Source organism: Notamacropus eugenii, chromosome X (genome assembly GCF_028372415.1).
Source record: "Notamacropus eugenii isolate mMacEug1 chromosome X, mMacEug1.pri_v2, whole genome shotgun sequence".
NCBI classification, from domain to species: Eukaryota; Metazoa; Chordata; class Mammalia; order Diprotodontia; family Macropodidae; genus Notamacropus; species Notamacropus eugenii.
This window is the reverse complement of record NC_092879.1, coordinates 67416222-67440154: the sequence shown is the minus strand read 5'-3', so window position 1 is coordinate 67440154 and position 23933 is coordinate 67416222. Positions and strand designations below refer to the sequence as shown.

At 38.1% G+C, this 23933-nt stretch overlaps 1 long non-coding RNA gene across 1 annotated transcript in view; it reads right to left on the bottom strand.

Moving 5' to 3' along the window:
• LOC140516178 (uncharacterized) overlaps positions 1 to 23933 on the bottom strand; it is a 49266-nt gene that overhangs the window by 12247 nt on the left and 13086 nt on the right. Inside the window, exons 2-3 of the long non-coding RNA XR_011971311.1 lie at positions 19262 to 19381; positions 14643 to 14821 (exon numbers count right to left, since the gene is read on the bottom strand). This is a non-coding gene — a long non-coding RNA (uncharacterized lncRNA). The remainder of the gene's footprint in view (positions 1 to 14642; positions 14822 to 19261; positions 19382 to 23933) is intronic.

Genomic DNA, 23933 nt, shown 5'->3' with positions numbered 1-23933 from the left:
TTAGGTATCAGAATTTTAGTGTCAAGAACCTTTCTGCTCTTGACTGTTTACCTTGTTTTGATTTGCTGCCTTGTGTGTGTCCTCCACTTCTAAATATTATCTGATGCAAGGCCCTAAACCCAAACTTTTTGTCCAACTTTGAGGTATTTTCCAGCCCTGAAGTACATTTCTCATCTTCATAGTACTTCTTTGGCTCCCTTGGGTCAGAACCTTTGTTGTTTCCACACTTCCAGCACCCATAGTCACAGTCTCCAATAGAGAACTAATTCACTTCCTTGATTTCTTGTTTATTTTGTGCTTCTTTCAGGAAGTCTCTTCTAAAGAATAATGAGGCATATTTGTAAACTCTTTTTAAAGGATAGCTATTTTTCAATTTTATTGTTTTGTTAAAACAAAAAAAAGAAAATGTTTTCTAACTTTGGTTTCTCTTTCTTATTTTCTGTGATAGTGTCCCAAAAGTCTGAGTATACTTTTAAGCTTTAATAGTTTCTATTAATTAACCTATTAAATATCAATTAATTTGTAGCTTAAATATCTACTAAAGCTTAAAACTGCATTCAGACTTTTGGGACACTCTACATTAGGATATTAAAATTATTAAATCTGAAGAGAAATGTTGGGTACCTTTGCTTGGAACACTTCTTTGCAGAAGAGTTAAATATGTCAGACAATGGTAAAAACAGTTAAGACCTTTTGATTGACGTGTCTCCAAGACAGCCACATGACTTAATTGGAGACCCAATTAAGGCTGGAAGGGGCAGAGAGAGGAGAGAGGTAACAGTGGAGAGGTACTAGGGAAACCTCTACTTCCCACACTGACATGGCATCTCACACCTCCAAACTAGAACATTTCTTTTGGTTTTCTTTTGTGATTTCTTGGTTTCTCATGAAGTTATTAGCCTCCATCTGTTCCATTCTAATTTTGAAAGAACTATTTTCTTCAGTGAGCTTTTGGACCTCCTTTTCCATTTGGCTAATTCTGCTTTTTAAAGCATTCTTCTCCTCATTGACTTTTTGGACCTCTTTTGCCAATTGAGTTAGCCTATTTTTCAAGGTGTTATTTTCTTCAGCACTTTTTTGGGTCTCCTTGAGCAAGGTGTTGACCTGCTTTTCATGCTTTTCTTGAATCTCTCTCATTTCTCTTCCCAGTTTTTTCTCCACCTCTCTAACTTGATTTTCAAAATCCTTTTTGAGCTCTTCCATGGCCTGAGCCCATTGAGTGGGCTGGGATACAGAAGCCTTGACTTCTGTGTTTTTCCCTGATGGTAAGCACTGTATCCTCATCTGAAAGGATGGGAGGAGATATCTGTTCACCAAGAAAGTAGCCTTCTATGGTCTTATTTTTTTCCCTTTTCTGGGCATTTTCCCAGCCAGTGACTTGACTTCTGAGTTTCCTCTCCACACCCACCTGGCCTCTAGTTCTGCCCAGCCAGAGCTTGGGGTCTGAGATTCAAATGCTGCTTCCCAGCCTCAGGGCTTCCTGCCTCAGGGGGCAGGGCTGCTATTCAGTGTGAGATTAAGTTCAGGTGCTCAAGTGGGGGCAGAGCCACCACAGGGGGCTCAATTCCCTCAAGGGGTTTATGTGGAGACCTTCAACAATGGATCTGAGCTCCTGCCTGCTTTGGGAGCCCCTGTCAGCTGCTGCCTCTGCTGCTGTCTCCCCAGGGGGCCTGAGTTATGGAGACACCCCCCTCCCCTCTCAGCAAGCCAAAGTCTCTCTCACTAACCTTTTGAGCCTGTGGGTGGAGGGACCTGCATGGCTGCTGGAGATTCTGTCCCTGAAGCCTGCTTGGATCTGCTCCTCTCAGTGCTACACAGCCAAGGCAGGGCTGGGGTCTGCTCCACGTCCAGAGTGTGATGGATGTGTCAGTTTTTCAGGTCTCTCTGGAACAGAAATCTCCTCTGCTCCATTGTTCTGTGGCTTCTGCTGCTCCCGAATTTGCTGGGAGTTCTTCTTTACAGGTAATTTATGGGCTGTGGGTTAGGAGCTAGCATATGTTTATCTTTCTACTCAGTCATCTTGGCTCCTCCCCTCCAAACTAGAACATTTCATCTGAACCCTCTGAACTGGGGCTGGATTGATACTTCCAAAGAGGGGTTAGGAAAGTCAGTGAAGGGGTACAGCTATGGATGTCTTAAGAGAGCCTCAGGTAGGACAATCTTTCAGGTCCTGACAAGAGGAAGGAATCCATGATGTTCTTGTATGAGACTGTTCCAAGGATTTGTCACGATTACATGAAGCTCTTGTTGGAATTCCTGGGTCCATCATCACTTCATATATCAGGGCAGCTTCAGGATCAAGGCAGCTTAGATGTTTTATAATGAGGAGCGGACTCCTGCTAAGGTAGATTTGAGATTGGTTTCCCACTTCTGACCTCAAAGTCATGGAGACTTTAATGATAAAGGAAGCTGGAAGAACCATACATGAGGATTTTAGAGAAAGAACAGTACAGAAGGGAGGAGCAGGGGTACCATGCAGCAGGAAGGGACATGGCTGGTAAATAGTCACCTTATTGGATAGAGAAAGACTAGCTCTTAAAGATCAGGCTCCATTAATTAAAAAAAAGATAAAATTTTACTTGTGCTATTTGTGTGTGTAGCCCATCACTGACTGAATTCTGTAATAAATGATTGTTTTTATTAAAAATTATTCTAAACTAGGCCAAATAACTGTTTTGTTATATTCTCCCCTATTTATCCTTGAACTCCTTCCCTAATTTTATTATGTAAACAAAAATAAGAAGATTAAAAAATGCTTTGGGCCCAGAAATATTTTATAATTTTGAAACAGTTCTTCTGTTTAAAGAACTCATTGAGGTACAGGATGACTTGGGAATCATTTGCTTGTTGTAGTCAGTACTTGAGAAATTGGAGCACCTTTTTCTGAAGAAATCAGATAAATGTCAGGCTATCAGGCCACAAGATGATAGTTTTTGTTCCAGGCCCAATTGGACCAGACTTGGAACAGGAAGTGATATACTACACATATGCTTCCCATTTTTTCAAGCCTTTGTATACTTGGTTTTTTTTTTCCTGATTATGATAGAGTCAGAATACATTGTACTTTTAATGAAAGTGGAGGAAAGGGATGTATCTTTCCACTGATTCTGTGCAGCAAACTCTCATTGAAATCAAGGAATGTAGCCATATTTCTTCATGACCAAAACTTGGCACATAGACATATAACCTGTCACATGCCCTGTTCCCATCCAAAGGGGGTGTTTGCCAAAGAACTAAAAACCATATGGAAATGTACATGTGTCTTGATTTTCTCCCAACACTTTATAAAGGAGACCAATTTTTACCCTCTCATAGTCACTTCTTTGAATCAATGCAGCCCAAATCTGGGCTAACCAAAACTCAAGAGTTCCCATATTTAAGTTCCAGATTGGCACTATGGCTTAAACAAAGGCAAAATGTCATGTGCATAAATAAGAAAGGGTTAATTAGGCACCAGGGTTTCTAAAGATGGCTTCCAACATCAAGAATTAGTAACACTCTTGTTTGATACTTAAATCTGTTGGAAAATTTAGCTGCTTGATTTGAGGAAGTAAAGTCTCAGTCACTGGGGGGTTACATCAATTTCACATAAACATTTGAATTATGATTCATTTATCTAAACCAAATCCAGACATGAAATCTCTTAAAATAGTTACTTAATGTGCAGAAAGTATGGTTCCTGGGGTGCAGAAATGATTACCATTAATGATTTACACAGTACAGTGAGCTTAGTTCTTAAACTTGCTGGTCCGAAGACCCCTTGTATAAATCTTCCTAGGAAGCCACAGAGGAAAATAATTTTGTATCTGTTTGCCATAGGTATGAAGTGAATCTCCCTAACTGTGTTCTCTTCCTGAGCTGGATGGAAGCTGCCCCAAGGGTGTCATGAATATGGGAGGGGAATAGGTAGAGAGGTTTTCTTTCCATGCAGCGAGGAGTTAAGCAGGAAATTATAGTTCTTTTAGAGAGACTGCTTTGGTTCAGATGAAGCAAGCAGAGGCTCAGCTAGGAATTTTGTTTTCACCTGGGGCTAAAACAGTTTGGGGAGGTAGTCTGATGGTAAAGTAACTAGCCTGATTGATGGGTGCATTTGTGCTGGGAGCCAGAGGGATCTGTCCTTGGAAGTCATGGGGTTGGTGGGTAGGGGAAAAGCCCTGAGCCCTTCTCCAACAGTAATTCCTGCGCTGGTAGAGACTGTGATGTCAGGTTTGGGAATGATGCTAGCCACCAGAGAGAAGCATGCCCCCCAAGAAGTATGTCTCCTAGATGTTGGTGCTCTGGGGTCAAAGTTTTCTTTTCCTTATGAGAGTTCTATCACTAGATTAAGTGTGTCCATTGGCAATTGCTTACATGGAAAGTGGAGGGGAGTGGCAGGAATTGATTTAATTCCTTCAAGCCACTAGGGAGAGCATTTACCAGATTATGTCTCTAGGTCACTGAGTAAATATCCTTTTAGTCTCTAAAATTATCTCCTACTTCTTCTTTTTTGTTCTCCCTCTCCTCCTCCCCTCTCCTCTCCTCCTTTTTCTTCTTCCTCCCTCCTCCTCATTTGTGCTTTCCTATCCAGGGTCCTGAATGCCAGGTACCCACTAGGCTATGTAAATTATGTGTACTGTGGAATGGGATGCATGTGATCTCTTGAGCATTTCTGTTCTGCCTTCAACCCAATCCCTTCCTTCGAGTCAGCCACTGTTTGTTCCTGGTTTTCTGGTGTATAGGATCACAGCAATATGCAGAAGACATCTAGATGCATCAGCTTAGTAGACTGCAGTGCCACATCTCTCTTACAACTGTCTCTAATTGGTCTCCTTCCTTCACATCTCTCCCCCACTACAATTCATTTTGCACTGAACTGTGGGTAGGATTTTCGTATCATGCCCACTCCCCCCATACTCAATAATCTCTACTGGCTTCCAAACTCCTGGATCTTATATAAAGTCCTCTCCTTGGCATTTAAAGCCCTTTATAGCCTAGTCTTCTTATACTTCTCTCTCTTTTGTGTCCGCTGGGATCCAGCTACAGAGACCTTCTTACAGTTCCTATACCCAGCATTCTATCTCCTGACTGGGCCTTTTCACAGACTGTCTCCCATTACTGGGAGACACCTCCACCTTCTGACTCCCAGGGCTCAATCCCATCTTCTGCAGAAGACCTTTCCCTGTCCGCTCTTCCACCCTACCCCACTTCCTTGATAATTTCCCTCTGAGGTTATCTTTTATTTGTACTGTATTTATCTTATGTGTGTGTGTGTGTGTGTGTGTGTGTGTGTGTGTGTATACACACCTTTTCCCAGACTTCTAAACCATACCATCTCCTTCATTAATTTCAGTACCTAGGGCCTCTTTAACCTGGAATCTACATGCACTCCTTCTGCTTTCATAAACTGAAATGTTCATCTGTAGGGCATACCCAGGATTCTCTCACTGGTGAGTTCCTACAGCACCCTCCATTTTACGTATGTGTCGGGGCAGGTTGGTACTCATTCTCCTCTTGACCCTATCCTTGGCTTCCAGACATCAGAACTCTGGCCCTTTTCCTTTACTCTTTCCTTTTATTGTCAGCTTTCATCTGTGTGCTGTTTTTCTCTATGAGAGTGTAAGTTTTTCTGGGATACGTAATGCCTTTATTTTTGTTTTGTTTTGCGTTTTTGTATCCCTAGCACTTAGAACGGTGCCTGACACATAATAAAAGCTTAACACTTTTTGTTGACTAACTACATAGTTTTACAGATAGAGACATAGACCTGTCACCTGTGGGAGTGATTTTCTTCAGTCATTAAGATGGTGACTAATCACTTGACTTGACTCTACCTGGCTCACTTATCTTTGGCATGTTGAGGAAGAGTTGATATTTTCAGTCATAGAAACTGAGATAGAGAAGGACACTAGGGAAATTGTCTCAGAGACACAGTTAGTGACTTAATTAGTATGTATTAGGAAAACTTACTGCCCTTGGAGTTAGTTGCTTAGCCTGGTGGTCAAGTCTGCATTTCTCAAAGGTAATATTCTTTATCATGTTAAGGTCATGCCTGTGGGTTTCAGAAATCCACCCAAGTAATTAGCAAGGCTGAGGCATAAAATACAATCGTACCATTGAACACTTGACCTGAGTTACCTAGTTTGCTTGATCATAAGTTTTTTATAAGTTGTTTTAATGAACACAGCCTCTATTTTTTACATACTGAAATGAAAGTATCGTTTTTCATGGTGAACCGAAAAGATATTAGGTGTGTGTGGTATTAGGTATGTACACATGTATACCACACACATGTGCTTTTCTTTCTCTACACATTCCTTCTGCTTTAGTGATTACTCTTGGGGCAATGATAAAAACTGTTGATTTTTAAAATCTGGTGCTGTTTCTGCCCAGTGCTCATGTCATTCCAAGCCAAGCTGTGATTTTCACCCTATAGAAACCCATTAGTGTTTACTGAAATATCATTTGCTTTTGTGGTTGAAAAAGTTGTTGTAATAATGGATATGTACAAGCTAGAATGAGGATGACTTTACTTTCCTAAGTCTGGTCAATTCAAATGATATTGTCCTTTAATAAAAATTCTTGCAATTCTAGGGAATCCTTTCTTGAAAATATAAGAAAGTATGCTCTAATCCTGGGATGGGGAAACCTCTGGCATCGAGGCCACATGTGGCCCTCAAGTGAGACCCTTTGATGTAACCTCTTTTTGTCTTAGTTTCCTCATTTGTAAAATGCTGATAATAACAGCCCCTCCCTCCCAGGGTTGTTGGTGAGGATTCAATGAGATAATAATTGTAAACCACTTAGCACAGTGCCTGGCACATAGTAAGGGCTATATAAATGTTAGCTACTATTTTTTATTATTGATTTACTAGCAGTTTAATTGTACAAGAATGTTGGTCTTTGCTAGCTTTGTAATGATTCTAAGCTAGTATTTCTATTACTGGCAATGTAACTTGAAAATTTAGCAAGTAGTTAACATAGCTGGTTTGCATCAAATGCATACTGAAGAATGTTGTGCCAGAAATAAGATGATTTAAAAGGCACTTGTGGATTGATTTTCAAGATTTCAAAGGTGGGAAGATTCCCTTAGAATGAAAAAGATACCAGATAGCATTTTTGACGGTAGAAAAAGTATCAGCAACTACCAAGTTTATGAGACTGCCTTCTCACCTGTATATATACTTTACGAGAATTGTCTGAGCATGCATAAATGATGTCTGTAATACAATCAAGAGATGGGAATAGGCAGGGTTTTGCAGAATTTCTTTTTAAACAGCAGACCACTTATTTTGCAGTCACATACTTAACTGAATAGTGTAAGGAATTCAAAATGTTAAAAGATATGTCCTATTGTTTATTGACTTTTAAAAAGTGTTTGAATCAATAGAGCAAAATTCCAACCTTGACATGTCTCTTTAACTGCAATTTCTCCCATATAGACATACTTTAAAATTATACAGGATTTAATAGTACAAGCGATTATAAAAACACATTTGTTCAGTGATGTGCAGGGGTAAAGACGCTATCTTGAAGTTTTTTTTGTAGATACAAATTCCAGATAAAAGGATTTCTTCTTCATATTGGGGCTCTCCAAATGATTCTATTTACAAACAACCCTATGTATTGCACTCCTGGATACCACAAAAATTTCTTAGTGAAATCCACAGTAATTCTAAATAAAGTAGTGTCACAAAAGATCTAGAATATCAAGGGAGATGATGAAAAGAAATAGGGACAAAGAAAGAATAGCAGTTCTAGATCTCAAACTATATACCATAAAGCAGCAGTCATCAATAATATCTGATACTAGCTAAAAAGGAGAGAGTGAGACTGATGAAACAGACCAGACAAATGAGAATCAGAAACAAAGGAACATAGCAAACTAGTGTTAGATAAAGTGAAAAACAAAAATTACCTAGGAAAGAACTCCCTCTTTGATTTAAAAAACATTCTGGGGAAAAGTGGAAAGCAGTCTGGCAGAAAATTAAGATTAGAGCAACACCTTACAACATCTTCTATAATACATTTTAATGGATACACAAACTTAATATTAAAAATCATGCTATGAAAAAGTTAGAAGAGAAGCAGATCATATAACTCTTACAGTAATGGATAGGAGAGGTGTTCTTAACTGAACTAGAAATAGAGGCAATTGCAAAGGATAGAATAGATTAATTATATGAAATTGAAAAGCCTTTATACAAATATTACTAATGCATAGAATATAAATAGAAGTGGTTTTACATATATATATATATGTACATATAGTGTGTATGTGTGTGTGTGTGTGTGTGTAAAATCGTTAGCCATTCTCCAACAAGTAAATGGTCAAAGAGTATGAACAGTTTTCAAAAGAAGAACTGCAGAGTATTCTCAACCACTTGAAAGAATGCTGTAAGTCAATAATACGGGAAATGCAAATAAAAACAATTCCAAAGTTCTACCTCACACTCTGCAAACTGACCAAGATGACAAAAATGACAATAGTCAATGCTGGAGGCGTTGTGGGATTATAGACACTCTAATTCATCATGGGTGGAACAATATGTTGGAGAGCAGTTTGGAATTATGCAAATAAAGTGACTACAATGTCTATACCCTTTGATCTAGTGACTCATTACCAGCCTTATACACTAAGAAAGTCATTAATAAAAGGAAAGTCTCATAGATATCAAAATATTTGTAGCCACATTTTTATGATAGTAGAAAATTAGAAACAAAATATATGCCCATAGATTGAGGAATAGCTAAACAAATTGACATACATGAAAGCAATGGAATATTACTGTACAATAAGAAATGACGTGCGATGAATACAGAGAAGTGTGAAAAGATCTGTATGACCTGATGCAGAGTGAAGTAAGCGCAATAAAGAAAGTAGTATACATAGTAACTATAGCAATGGAAATGGAAAGAATGACTACAGATACAAAAGGTTTTTTAAAATGAATGTAGCTAAATTTTAAAGATTAAGCATCATTCAAAAGAAGAGTGCCTAGCCATTATTTGTCATCTTTGCTATAAATTTCATTTCCCGGAAAGCAGAAAGATGGGAAACAATTTTTACAGCAAACATTTCTGATAAAGTCCTTATTTCTCAAATATATAGAGACCTGAGTCAAATTTATAGGAACATAAGTCATTTCCCAATTGGTAAATGGTCAAAGAATATTAACAGACAGGTTTCAGAAGAAATCAAAGCTATCTATAGTCATATGAAAAAATGCTCTAACTCATTATTAATTAGAGAAATGCAAATTAAAACAACTCTGAGGCACCACCGCACACTTATCAGAAATGACCAATGCTGGAGGAGATGAGGGAAAAATAGGTACATTAATGAATTGTTGGTAGAGTAGTGAAGTCGTCCAAACATTCAGGAGAATAATTTGAAAGTAGGTCCAAAGGCTTATAAATCTGTGCATACTCTTTGATCCAGTAATTTCAATGCTAGCGCTGTATTCCAAAGATATCAAAGAAAAAGGAAAAAGGACCTAGATGTCCAAACAATTTTATGGTGGAAAAGAATTAAAAGTTGAAGGGCTGCTCATCAGTTAGGGAATGGTTGAACAAATTGTGGTATGTGATTTTAATAGAGCATTGTTGTGCTGTGAGAAATGATGAGGGACATGATTTCAGAAAAAGATGGCAAGACCTATATGAACTGATGCAAAGTGAAGTGAGAAGAACTGGGAGATAATTGTGCACAATAGCTGTAATGTAATGATGATCAACTGAGAAAGATTTGGTTACTCTGTTCAATACAATGATCCGAGACAGTTTCAAAGAACTCATGATGAAAAAATGCTATCCACCTTGAAGAGAGAGAACTGATGAACTCTGAGTTCAAATTGAAGTAGAATTTTTTCACTTTATCTTGCTTTTTTTTTGAAATATGGCTAATAAGGAAATATGTTTTGCATGATTTCACATGTATAATTGCTGTCCTATTGGCTACCTTCTCAGTAGGTTTTGGGAGGGTGTGAGATAAAGGGGGAGAGTATTTGGAACTCAGAATTTAAAAAGAAAAGAATGTTTACAATAAAAAATTTTTAAAAGATAAAATTGTCTAACCATGCATACTGGCAAAACAAAGTGGATGAATATTGCCCAGACATGTATGAGCAGCTATTGAACAAGTCCATTTGCATCTTGGAGAAATATATCTGAAAAAGGGGTATGTGAGAGTATGTATGAGTACTACCTTATAGAGAATCATATAAGCTAGGGTCCTTTAATGGAAATCACTAATTTCTTATTCCTTTCATGATACTCCTTTATGAATTCACAGGTTGCTAAGGAAGCAAATTCAATAGTATTATTAATATAATTAGATGAAGCATTCAAATGCACAGACTCTCTTTGACAGGAATTTCCAAACCCTTACTTTCCTTCTGAACATCATTTCCTTCAGGTGTTCTGAACTTCATTTTAAAACTATTCACTTTTGGAAAAGCATTTTTCTTGCTTTTCTCTACTTCTGTTCTTTCCCTTTGCTGACTTTCTCTCCCTTTACTGACCCTTGCATACGAATTTTAAAACACCAATTGAAGGAGAGGCTCTCATAAATGAAGAAAGTTGAAGTCAGTGGGTAGAATGTTAGAGCCAATACAGATTATTTTAGTATGAATTTCTGAGGCATTGTCTTCATGATGCCAAAATGACCAGTTAAAAAGAGAAAAATTTAGTCAGCCTGGTTATTGGGTGTTGAGTAATATTGAGAAGGGTCAAGAGGAGGTGCTAAGAACTGTCTTGGCACAAGGCAAATAACCAAATAACCAGGGTGGGGTAACTTGGGTTTGGTTTATGGGTGCTGAATTTAAAGGGCACTCCTAACATTTGCAGATCCTCAGCAGCAGCGAAACAACAGATTTTAATATCTAGGTAGGAACTGTGTACTACATAAACTTTGCATCTGCTTTAATGCATAGTACAGGGATTGGCCCATAGTAGTAAATGATTATTTAATACATGAATAAATGAATGCCAGGATGTCAACTTTTTACTATTTCTATATACCACATATATAATATATGTATGCTATATAAAGACGGTACTCTTGTCTACACACAAAAATTATAGAAACCTCTCCAGTCTGTCTTATCCTAATGGTAGTTGCTTATATTATAAATTAAAAGATTGTTGAGTGAGTCATTCTAACAACATAATTCTTTAGGCCTCAATAAATTCCCTGAGACCAATGCTTTGCACATAGCTTGGCAACCTCGGATGAGAAATCTTATTTCTATAGGTTGAGATTTATAGATGAGCCTAAAACATGGGAAGATAAAGATTAGTAGCTCATTTGTAGAAATCCAGCTCAGACTGAGCAAAGAGTGAATAGTTCTTGATGATCATTTATCTCCAACTATAAAAAAGTCATTAAAAGCTTATCTGGAAGTTGGAGGAAGCTCCTTTGGATAAAAAATAGACATTATTTTAATGAAAAGAGCAAGTGTAATATATTTTTTTCTGATGCATGATAATAGAAAAATATCAAGTAAGAACCTTGAATGTTATTATATTTCTACCCATTTGACTCTTTTAGGGGTAACTTGGAAAATATATTTTGTCCACATCAATAGATACAAATTTTTCAGTGTAAGGCAATGCGTCAAAATTGAAATTACGTTTCAAATAGTACCAATACGCTCATCATAGATATTTCTCAGATTTGATAGATCTGTGATCTTATTCATTTGGTACTTCCTTCAGTGATCCAGATCATAAAGCATTCATGCCTACACATCCTGTATGATTTTTGTTGATGTATGCCCGCAAATCCTTCTTCTGAGACCTACTTAACCTGCTGAGGGTCTTCCACTAGTTCTTTTGGCATTGCCTTGAAACATGCAAGGCAAATGGGCAGTCCACTTGTTACTACAAACTCTTTCTGTATGACTGTCTCACATTTTCTGATCGGATATCTCTCTCTACTATCTATCTTTCACTTTGTTTCTCTGGCACAACAATATTTTTGATAAGACAAGCATGAAAAGAAATCTTTGAGCTATTTTGATTTGCATTTCTCTTATTTTTAGCAATTTGAAGTGGTCTTTCATATGGTTGTTAACAATTTGCAGTTCTTCTTTTGAGAAGTCTGTTCGTTATCTTTTGACCACTTATTTGGCGTTTGGTCACACGTTTCAGTTTGTTGTCTATATACCTTGACTGTCAGAGTATTTGATAGAAAGATTTCTCATAGTCAGCCACTTCCTTTTTTTATCCTCTTTCCATTCATATAAAAAATTCATATGAAATCTTGTCAACTTAACGTGGTTAAAATTTTCTGTTTTATTTTTCGTAATTGCTTCCGTCCCTTGCTTGGTTAAAAATTTACCCCCTAATTATAGTTGTGAAAAGTATCTGATCTAATTTTCTTCTAATATTTTTCATGGTATGACCTTTAATGTTTAGGTCATGTATCCATTTTGAGTTTATTGTGGCATGTTATACAAGATGTTGATCCTTCTTTTTTTTTCATTTTATTTATTTTTAATGTTGTACAATCACTACCACAAAACTTACATTTTTCCCTCTACCTGCCCCCCACCACCTCCCTCCCTCCCCAGGATGGCATCCAATTCTATATAGGATCTACACACACATTCCTATTGAATACATTTTCACTATAGTCATGCTGTGTAGAGGAACTATAATAAATGGGAGAAATCATATAACAAACCAAAACACAATACACACACACACACACACACACACACACACACACACAAAATGATCTGCTACATTCTGCAATTGAATTCCATGGTTTTTTCTCTGGATGTGGAAAGCATTTTGCCTTAGGAGACCATTGGAAATTTTTTTTATGTCCTTGCATTGCTATGAAGATCCAAGTCTAGCAGAAAAAACTCTCACACACTGTGGTCATTGCTGTGTGCAAAGTTCTCCTGGTTCTGCTCCTTTCATTCAGCATCAGATGATATAAGTCTTTCCAGGCCTCTCTGAAGTCTTCTTTTTCATCATTTCTTATAGCCCAATAGTATTCCATTACATTCATATACCGCAATTTATTCAGCCACTCCCCAATGGATGGGCATCCCCTTGATTTCCAGTTTTGGGCCACCACAAAGAGAGCTGCTATAAATATTTTTGTACATGTGGGGCCCTTTCCCATTTTTATGATCTCTAAGATGTTGATCTTTCACCCAGAGATTCCAATATGCTTGGGATATATGCCAGGTAGGTCAATGAGAAAAAGAAAAGTTCCCCATAAGTAAAAATATTTATAGCAATATGTTTCATGGTAGCAAAGAAATGGAAGCAAAGTTGATGCTCATTGACTGGGAAATGGATAATCAAATTGTGTATAAATATAATGTAATAGTACTATGCTGTAAGAAATGGTGAATATGACAGATAGAAGCAGGGGATAACAAATGAATTAAAATGGAACCAGGAGAATAATATATACTATGACTATAACAATATAAATGGAAAGAACAATAACCACAAAACAATTGAAACTCAATACAGTAGAATCATAAGCTTGTTTTTTTCCCTACCTATTTGAGGAAGTGAGTGTGTGTGTGTGTATGTGTGCGTGTGCGCGCGCGTGCATGCATGTACTGTGCCAATGGTATAGATGTGTGAAGCTGCATATAATAGGATCATAGATTCAGAACTAGAAGGAACCTCAGAGACTAGTGAAACCAGCCCCCTCATTTTATAGCAAAGAAAACTGAGACTTTGATTACTTACATGACTTGCCCAGCATTATACAGCTAGTAAATGTCTGAGGCAGGAATTGAAACTGTCTTCCTGACTCCACTAGCAGTGCTGCCTTCTGCTGTAATGGTGGACTTTTTCTGCCAGACCTAGAGGCCTGTATTGGGCTACCCGAGTCTTTTCTACCTCACCTCCGAGGTCTTCGGCTGGCCACGCCGGATGCACGTATGAGAGAAAGGACGTTCCAGAGTCGAACAGGGGTTGAGCTTTATTACAGGGTCCAGGTTACAAGTGCAGGGGGGTCTTCCTTAGGAGGAAGAGGGGGAGATTTCCTAAGGAGGCTAAGCTTAAGGGATTGGAAGTAGAAGTACAAGCGGGGAGAGAGGGGGAGGGGAGAGAGGAAAGAAAAGAAGCGGAGCCCTACTTTTCTCTTTGGCTCCACACGTGCTAAGAGAGAGCTTTCTGGCTTCCTCAATCCTACTTAATCTTCAGCCACACAGTTTGCATCTCAATACCATGCTGTTAGGTAACTAGGTGTGCTCCAATCCGGGACGACCTCGAGGGCAGGGAGACTCCACCCATCACGTATCTCCCGGGGAGAGGCGGAAATACCTGAGCTAGCCGAGCTAGCTCAGTCTGACCTTCTCGAACCCCCGCTGTTCATGGAGGGCCTCGTAAGACTCTAAGATTTAGAAGTCCCACTTTTACCCGCCCGAGACTGTCCACACGGAATTGAGCTTCCAGTCCCAACATTTTTCAATATCTTAATTGGTTATGATGATCTGCTTTTTAAATTTGTTTTTCTTCTTTGTTACAAAGGATGTGTCTTTGGGAGTTAGATAGGGAGAGATATGTAGGAAGATGTAGGTGATGAAGAAATGATGTCAGTAAACATTTATAAAATAAATATTTTAAAAGATGGGCATTTGTTTCAGGGAGAATCTTAGAGTAATTGAAATAAGGAGACGCATACTCACCAAAGACATTCCCTACTACCCTGGACAGTGTTCACTGCAGAGTCCAAATGGAAGAGATAGTGAGGCCCTCCAGATGCTCTTATTGTAGATGTCTTTGATCACATAAAGCTCCCATCTGTTGCAGAATCTTCTGAGTAATATGTACAATCCCATAAAAGGGTTCATCTTAACTGTCCACACTGGAAAAAATATAATAGCTAGTATTTATATAGCATTTACTATGTGCTTATATTTATATAGCTTATATATTTATATGTGCTTATATTCATATAGCATTTACTATGTTGTCAGAGGCCTTCAACGAGGATGGAAATGGTATCAAAGTCAGCTACTGCACTGATGGTAATAACTTGAAAAGGCTGCAAGCCAAAACTAAAATGGAGGGAGAATTGGTGCATGGCTTTTTCTTCACAGATATAGCCTCTAAGACTGAGATGCAACAAAGTATAGATTGATTCTCTGCTGCTTGTGCTAGTTTTGGCCTGATAATCAACACCAAGAAAACAGAGGTTCTCCACCAGCCAGCACTATACAATCCACAGGTGGAACCACTGGTTACAGAAAATGGAGAAGCTTTCAATGCTATGTATAAGTTCACTTACTTTGGTAGTATACTTTCCAGGGTGGTACACACTGATAATGAGGTTGATGCACACATTGCCAGAGCTAGCTCAGTGTTTGGGGTGGCTATGAAGGAAAGTGTGGGAGATAAGACTGCCTACCAAACTAAAGGTCTACAGAGCCATTGGACCTTGTTGTATGCCTGTGAAACCTGGTCAGTCTACCAGTGCCATACCAAGAAAGTGAATCGTTTCCATTTGAATTGTCTTGGGAAGATTCTGAAGATCACTTGGCATGATAAGGTACCAGACACTGAGGTCCTTTCTCAAGCTGAACTGCCAAGCATTAAGACTCTGTTGCAGAGAGCATAATTCTGATTGGCTGTCCACGTTGTTCAAGTGCCAAAGGTACTTTTGCCTTGAAGACTATTTTTACAGAGAACTCACAGAAAGCCAAGGGCTCACATGAAGGTCAGAAGAAGCAATCCAAGGACACTCTCAAGGTTTTTCTGAAGAACTTTGGAATCGATTATGAAACATGGGAGACACTGGCACAGAACCACTCAGCATGGCATGCCCACGTCAAAGAAGATTCTGTGTTCTATGAGCAAAGCAGAATTGCAGTAGCTCAAAAGAAACATGAGATACATAAATTTAGAGAGACTTCTCCACTCCAAAAGTCCTATTTGTTCCCAATCTGTGGTAAGAGCCTTGTGAGCCTGGATCATTCTAATCAGCCACAGTCAGACTCACTGTACCTTGAGCCTAGCACAGTGATGTCATTTTGTTCCTCTTTGAGAACAGACAACAACCAACCAATCATGTGCCAAATACTGTGCCAAGCACTTTATAAATATTACCTTATTTTTATCTTCACAACAACCCTTTGAAGTAGGTGCCATCCTTATCCCTACTTTACATTTGAGAAAACTGAGAGAAATAGAGGTGAAGTGATTTTGTCCAAGGTCACAAAGCACAGAAGTATCTGAGGCTGGATTTGAACATTCTGTTCGCTGCCTAAACAAGTGGATGAGGAATGTCTGTAGTCTAGATTATGATATGCAGTTGGGTGTACAACTTATAATTTTTGTTCATCGGTGCATATATCTCTTAGAAGCAGCTGCTGGCACAGTGGAAAGAAAGTTGGGCCCAAAATCAGGAAGACCTGAGTTCAAAGGCAGCCTCACATATTCACAAGCCATATGGTTGGAAAGTCACTTCCTCTCTGCCTCTCTTGGTTTCCTCATCTGTAAAATAGCACCTACCTCCCAGAGTTGTTGTTGTGAGGATCAAATGAGACATTTGTATAGCCTTTAGCATGATGCCTGGCACATAGTAGGTATTTCACAAATGCTTGTTTCTTTCCTTCCTTCTATTCAGGGACAGATGTTGCAGATACACAGTGAGCCGGACTCAGAATTATACCAGAAGAGAGAGAGAGTGTTTTGGAAACTGTCTAGTGCTTGTAATCTCCCTGAGGTCAGCAGGGCCTGTTGCATAAAATGGGAGGTATTTCAGAAGAGAAAAAGAAAATCCTTCACTGTCAATTTGTTTTTCCTATATATTCCCAGAAAGGCACTAGTTGCTTGGGGAATTCTAGATAATGCTGTGTTTCTTGGATCTCTTCCATCAATCCCACAAATCTCACAAGAGAAGTTTGCATCTAACACCAGAGAACATCCACAGGCCACTCAGCATCCACTGAACATGGAACACAAGTACAATGAAAAAGATACAGTTTCTTGGCTAAGTAGATCTTTTCCTTGGTTTCCACAGTTGGATGTCCTCTGCCTGACCTGCTTTACAAGATTGTGAGGACAAAAAGAGACCACATAATTAAAGAAGCTTAGAGTTGGCATGGTTCTAGTGGCCTCTGTAGTCCAACCTATTCCTAACAAAGGATCTACTCTACAGTATCCCTGAAAATTGAGCATCCAGTCTTTGTGTGATCATCTACAGTGACAAGAAACTCAGTACCTACCGAGGCAACCTGTTCCACTTTTGGACAGTTCTAATTGTTAAGAAACTGCTCTTTACATCAAGCCTAGATCTGCCTCCCTTTAACCTCCCCTCCATTGGCCCTAGTTCTGCCCTCTGGGACCAAGCAGAACAAATTTAATCCTACTTCAACATGATGACTCTTCAAATACTTTGACTACTTTCATATTTACCCCAAATCTTCTCTTTTTCAGGTTAGACAGCTCCAGTTCTTTACATTTATCTTTATGTGGTATGGTCTCCAATTTTCTCACCATCCTGCTCACCCTAACTTGGATGGAATCCAGCTTGTCTTTGTCCTTTTTTAAATCATTGATTCATTTTGTTATATTATACTCATTTCTGAATATGTCCCTCCCCCTCCCTATCCAATGAAACTTTCCATGTAATGAGTATTTTTTTAAACTACATTTCCAGAAAACTAACCAACACATTAACCATTTCTGATAGCATATGTAACAATCCACACTCATAGTTTCCCATCTCTTCAATGAAAGGAGAGGAATTTTTTCATCTCTTTTCCAGGTCACACTTGTTCATGATAATCACACAACCTTGATTTTAATTTTATTAAATTTTTTATTTACATTATTGTCATTCTATATATTGTTTTCCTGGTTTTACTTACTTCATTCATACAAGTCTTTCCATGTTTATCTGAATTACTCATATTTCCTATAGCACAATAATATTATATTATATTTGTGTATCATGGTTTGTTTGGTCTCTCCCCAATTGGTAAATACCTACATTGTTTCTAGGTCTGTCCAGAAAGTGTTCTTATTAAGTTTTTCTGGGGGGGAGTATTTATGGGACCTTTCTGTCGTCAACTTCCTTAGGGTCTATTTCCAATAGGTGAGTCTCTGGGTCAAGGAGTATGGACATTTTGATCAATTTTTCCAGATTATTTTCCAGAATGGTTAGATCATTTCATAATTCTGTCAACAGTGTATAAGTTTTCCTATTTTCCCATAGCCCCTCCAACTCGCCTGTTTCCATTTTTGCTGGTTTGCATGTCAATTAGGTAAAACTTGAAAGATGAAACATGAATAAACCATTCAAGTCATTCCACCCCCCTTAAAGTTAGTAATAAGATCCTAAGTCCTAATACATCTATCAGGAGAGAATGGGGGAAGGGAATAAACATTTGCATAGTGCCTACTATGTGCCAGGCACTGTACTAAGTTCATATCTTGATTGAATCACTCAAATTGGAGATGTAAACAGGGTCTGAACCAACCACAAATTTAAGAATTGTAATCTAAGTGCAAAGGATCCTTGGATAAACTTATATGAAATTGACAGGAAGTTTTTTTATATTGACCGAGGAAACACGGTTATATGCAGCGAGTCATCTAATGAAAATATGAAGCCACTTTGGGTGTAAGAGATTTTGAGGGTCTAGCAACAGAGGATGGAAGGGAGGATATTGGAGGCAGGGCTAAGAAGAATTGGCAATCTGAGGGCAATCAACGAAAACAAGGAAGAGAAGGTAAGACAGCTGTGACAGAGAAGGGAGAGAATGAAGAGGGCCACTAGCTCCAAAGGCTTTGCAGAGCACGAGACTCTGGCCAATGCCACCAGTTGCACCCCCCTCTTCAAGGACTCAGGGAAGTTCTATGAAAAGGTCTTCTCTTTACTCAAAATTCCAGTCTATTAGCATACTGTAATATACTCTGCTGCCTCTATACCCAAATTTTCCAGTTACTTTATTTTTGCCTCAACCACAAAGAGGCCGGGAGTTACCATGAGATAAATATAAACGTAAGTTGTGGTGGAGAGCCAAACCTCTGCCTAAATGTTAGGAATTTTCCTAGACTGGGGTGATTGTGATTTCACTACTAACTATTCATTTAATACAAACTCCTTAAAGCACGAGAGGAGGGAACTGTGTAGATCTGAGGGGACGCTAGGTGTGAAACAAGCTACTAATTATAACAGATGTTATATACATTTCTCTTAATATTGTAATTTAGTACAGTCTTTCATGTTATTGTTCATAGTTTTCAATTCTCCTTTTAAGAGCTGTTGATTCATATCATTCGTATCATCATCACTGACCTCTTAATTTTGAGAGTCATCTGTGTCTTCTTTATGATGGAGTGGCCAGAATTCCGGAACTGAACACAACGCCGCAGAAGAATTATCAGTTACCTTGTCCTGGATACCATGCCTTTTTTCCTTGCAGAAAATGAGAACATCCTAGTTGTTATCACAGGAATTATTGTCTAGTCATGTTTCTACAACTCTGTACTTGGAATATTAGTTTTTTGAACTTATGTAAAACTACACATATTCCTATTCAATTTCAACCATTTAGATTCATCCTGTTCTAAACTGCAAAAATATATTTGCACCCTACCCCTATTCCACTATTTGCTATCTCTTCTAGTTTTGTGTCCTTTGTAACTTTGATAAGCCTGCCATTCATGCTTTGAAGCATTGACAAAAATGTTGAAATAGCTCAGGGCCAAAGACTGATCTTTTTTTGTACTACACTGGAGGCTTCTTCCTCACTGGAAGACTTTCTTCAATCTGTCAATCAACAGACATTTACATGCTGACCATGTACCAGGCACAGGGCTAAACATTGGAGATCTAAAGAAAGGCAAAAGATGGTCCCTTCCCTAAAGGAGCACATGATCTAATGTGGGAGGAAACATATAAATACATACATATGGCTATTTCTTAGGTAGGCTGGAAAGGCTATTTTTGTCCAGGTATGGGTTGAATGAAATGGTCCCTGAGATCCCTCCTAACTTTCATATTCTCTTACCTTTTCACACTAATATTCATCTTTTATTGATTACTTTTTAGATTTGTTCATTCCATTCTGTACTTGGAATCAATAGAGATGTCAGTTTGAATCTCACCCCTCTTACCTACTAACTGTGTGATTATGAACAAGTCACCCCTCTGAGCTTTCCTCATCTGCAAAATGGGGATAATAATGACTGTAGAACAAGTAATTACTTTTTAGGGTTGTTGTGAGATTCAAGTGAGATCATGGATATGCCTTACACCTTATGGTACACATGGATATACCTGTACACCTTAAAGCACTATACAAACATCTAGTATTACCAATTTTATTCCATAGCAAGTTCTAAATTTACCTAATGACACTAACGATTAGGCCACATCTTTCTATCTTGTCCACAGGGATGGCATATCAAATAGTTTACTATTATCTAGGTAGATGTCATATGCTAAATTCCCTAATGTATCAGTCTAATTATCTTGTCATCAAAGGAGATGAATATGTGAAGAAATGTAATTAGTCATGCTGGTTTTTAGTGATCGTTGTTTTCCTTTTGAAATGTTCATAAACTGTCACTTGAAAAATATATTTTGAAATTTTCTGGAAATAAAAGTCAGTTTCACTGACCAACAACTTGCACACTTGACTCTCTTCCTCCTTTTTTTTAAATTGCAGACCTTTGCCTTTTTTGTTGGGACACCTCTTCATTCTATAGTATCTTCCAGTCGTCATTTCTTTAGTACCTCATGATTTCATTTATTTGGTCCTGGTGAGTTGAAAACTAAATAAGGTTAATAAATAAAGTTAAAATAAATAATAATAATAATAAAATAATAAATAAACTACTTTTAAGAAGGCCTTCTTCTCATCTCCTCATTTGTCTATGGTTTCAATTCCTTGTTAACTGTTTTTGTTCTGTCCGCTCTAATCCAAGCTTCTTGGAGGAAAAATACAACAGCAACAATAATAACAAATTGAATAGTTCTCTCTTCTCACATGTATCTTTCTTCACCGTTCTAGTCACGTGTAGTTGCTATGCCTTTTTTTTTTTTGTAGTCTTGATTTTCCTCTTGCAGTAAGATGGTTTAAAAGACCCTTTGGTTGTCATTACCGTTAACTTAGAAACTCAACTCATTCTGTGCACTGGGCTTGGAGTCAGACAGATCTCAGATCAAACCTGGTCTCACGTACTTATTAGCTGTGTGACCCTAGGCAAGCCACTTAACCTCTGTGCACCTCAGTTTCCTCATTTGTAAATGGAGGTAATAATAGGACCTACCTTGCAGGGTTGGTGTGAGGATCAAGTGAAACAATATTTGTAAAATGCTTAGCACAGTGCCTGGCACATAGTAGTAGTTCTCTATATAAATGCTAGCTATTATTATCATCAGTATAGCGTGCTACTCTCAGTTACCTGCCCATGTCTTCATCTTCTTTACATCATTTACAAATGTCAGTTGGTAGATGAACACAATATGTAGCTCTTTTTTCCTCTTCCTACTACATGAAAATGCTGTTTTCACCAATGGCTCATCATCATTGCCATTATCATTGTGCAGTACATGAAAATTTCTGTTATACCCCCTTTCTAGGTAGAGCTTTGAAGAATGATCATCACAGCTGCCTTCTCTTGCTTCTTCCTCATTCTCTTTCTCAAACCTTGGAAAATAATAGAAACTACTGTTCCCTCCCAGTCCATGAATCCAATATCCAATTGTCCTTTGAGGTACACCAACCCTTTGGGACAGATGTAGCCTTGATGCAAAGTACAAAAAATTGATACCTCTATTGGAAGGAGGTTACACTCTGATAAATCTTGGCATGCCCTTGGCCACATCCTTTCTGGAAGTCTACATGACCTCCTCTGTCTAATAAGTTCTTATATGCCTTTGGGACCATGGGGGATTAAAGAAATGTGAAAGAACAGGACTTTGTGGTAGCTGAGGTTAGGAAGGAAGAGGTGTGTTAGACATAGAACTATACAAAATCAGGAAGTTTGCCTCATTTTGACTTTTTCCAGCTGTGTGACTGTGGCTATGAACCGATATATGAAAAGGTCTATTCATACAGCTTATGTGAGCCACCATTCATTTGCTCAAACCTATGCACTTTCTAGCTGGTTTTTTTTGCTCAATTTTGATCGATGGTCTTTAGGAACACAAGAAACTACATAGGTACACCCAAGTTGGCAAACAGCATCTAAGCATGCTGCTGCTTTCCTGGAATTTTAAAATAGTAAGTGTGTGTTCTAGCCCCATAACTCCTGTTCTTACACTCTACTATTCAGCCAAACTGACCTTCTTTCTATTCCTCACTCATAATACTCCATCTCCCATCTCTGTGCCTTTGCACCGGTTGGCCCTTATGCCTGGAATGTGCTTCTACCTACAGAATCTCTCTCTTCTTTCCAGACACAAAGCAAGCACCACTTTCTACACAAAGCCTTTCTTTGTCTTCCAAATTGCTAGTGTCTTCCCTCACTAACTTCCTTGTATTATTTCATGTTTATGTTGTATACATTTATTCTGAACTTATACATGTATATATTAAGAGGTGATTTTATGTAGTAGAAAGGGAGCCAAAGAGACATCCACCCCCATTTCTCATTCTGGCTATGTGACCTTGGGAAAGAATCTTAACCTCTCATGTTCTTGGCAATTTTCCTCAAGACTATAGGTTTTAGGGAAGGCACCTGTCTGCATTGGTAGAAGGAGTTCTCTCCTCTGGGAGTTCCCATGTCCACACCCTGTCCCTGTTTGTATATGTTATCTCCCCTGATAGATGTAACCTCCCTAAGATAAGGACTTTTTCATTTTTGCATCTCTTTCCTCAGTGCCTATCATGAATAGAAGGTAACCAATCAATGTTTATTGATGTATTTATTGATAATGGGGATGGTTGAATGATTTTTAAATAATCTTTTAAGCTTCTTAATAAAATTGCCATTCTTCCTTTACTACAACACTGGTCCTTGTCCTTATATACCAGACCTAGAGCATGGTACACTTTTTCTTTGGTTGTTGAGTACTTGTCATGGGATAGATGCTTTGAAAAATAATGGGCTTTTAGGGTTCCTCTTTCAGATCTCTTTCATGTGGTGATCAGTGGATTCTTTCAATTTCTCTTTTACCCCCTGGATCTAAGATGTTGAGACATTTTTCCTTGATAATTTCTTGAAATATGATAGGTTCTTTCTTTGATCATGGCTTTTAGGTAGTCCAATAATTCTTAAATTACCTTTCTTCTATCTGTTTTCCAGGTCAGTTGTTTTTTCAATGAGATATTTCACATTTTCTTATATTTTTTTAATCTTTTGATTTTATTTTCTTATTTCCTGCAATCATTAGCTTCCACTTGCCTAATTCTAATTTTTAAGGAATTATTTTCCTTGGTGAGATTATTTTTCACCACTTTTTTTTTCTATTTGGCCAGTTCTGATTTTTAAGCAGTTATTCTTTTCAGTGAATTTTTGTGTCTCTTTAACCAGTAGGCCAATACTGTTTTTTTAAGGTGATGTTTTTCTCAGAGTTTTTTTTGTTGTTGTTCCTTTTTTTGTTTTTACTAAGCTGTTAATTCTCTTTTCATAATTTGCTTGCATCTCTCTCATTTCTTTTTCCATCTTTTCTTCTACCACTCTTATCTCTTTCTTTAACTCTTCTAAAAATTCTTGTTAGGTTTGGATCCAATTAACATTTTTATCTGAGATTTTTTTTTGTAACTGTTTTTACATTGTTACCTTTCTGAGTTTATGTTTTGGTCTTCCCTGCATTGTAGCACCTCTTTATGGTCAGATTCTTTTGTTGTTGTTGTTGGCTATTTTCCTAGGCTATTTCTTGACTTTGAACTTTATGTTAAAGTTGAGTTCTGTTGACCTGGGGATGGGGAGACATTGTCCCAAGGTTTAGGTTTTTTCACACTGCTTTTTTTCCAGAGCTAGTTTTGGGAGTTTTTAAGTTTTTAGTGCTCCCAAGG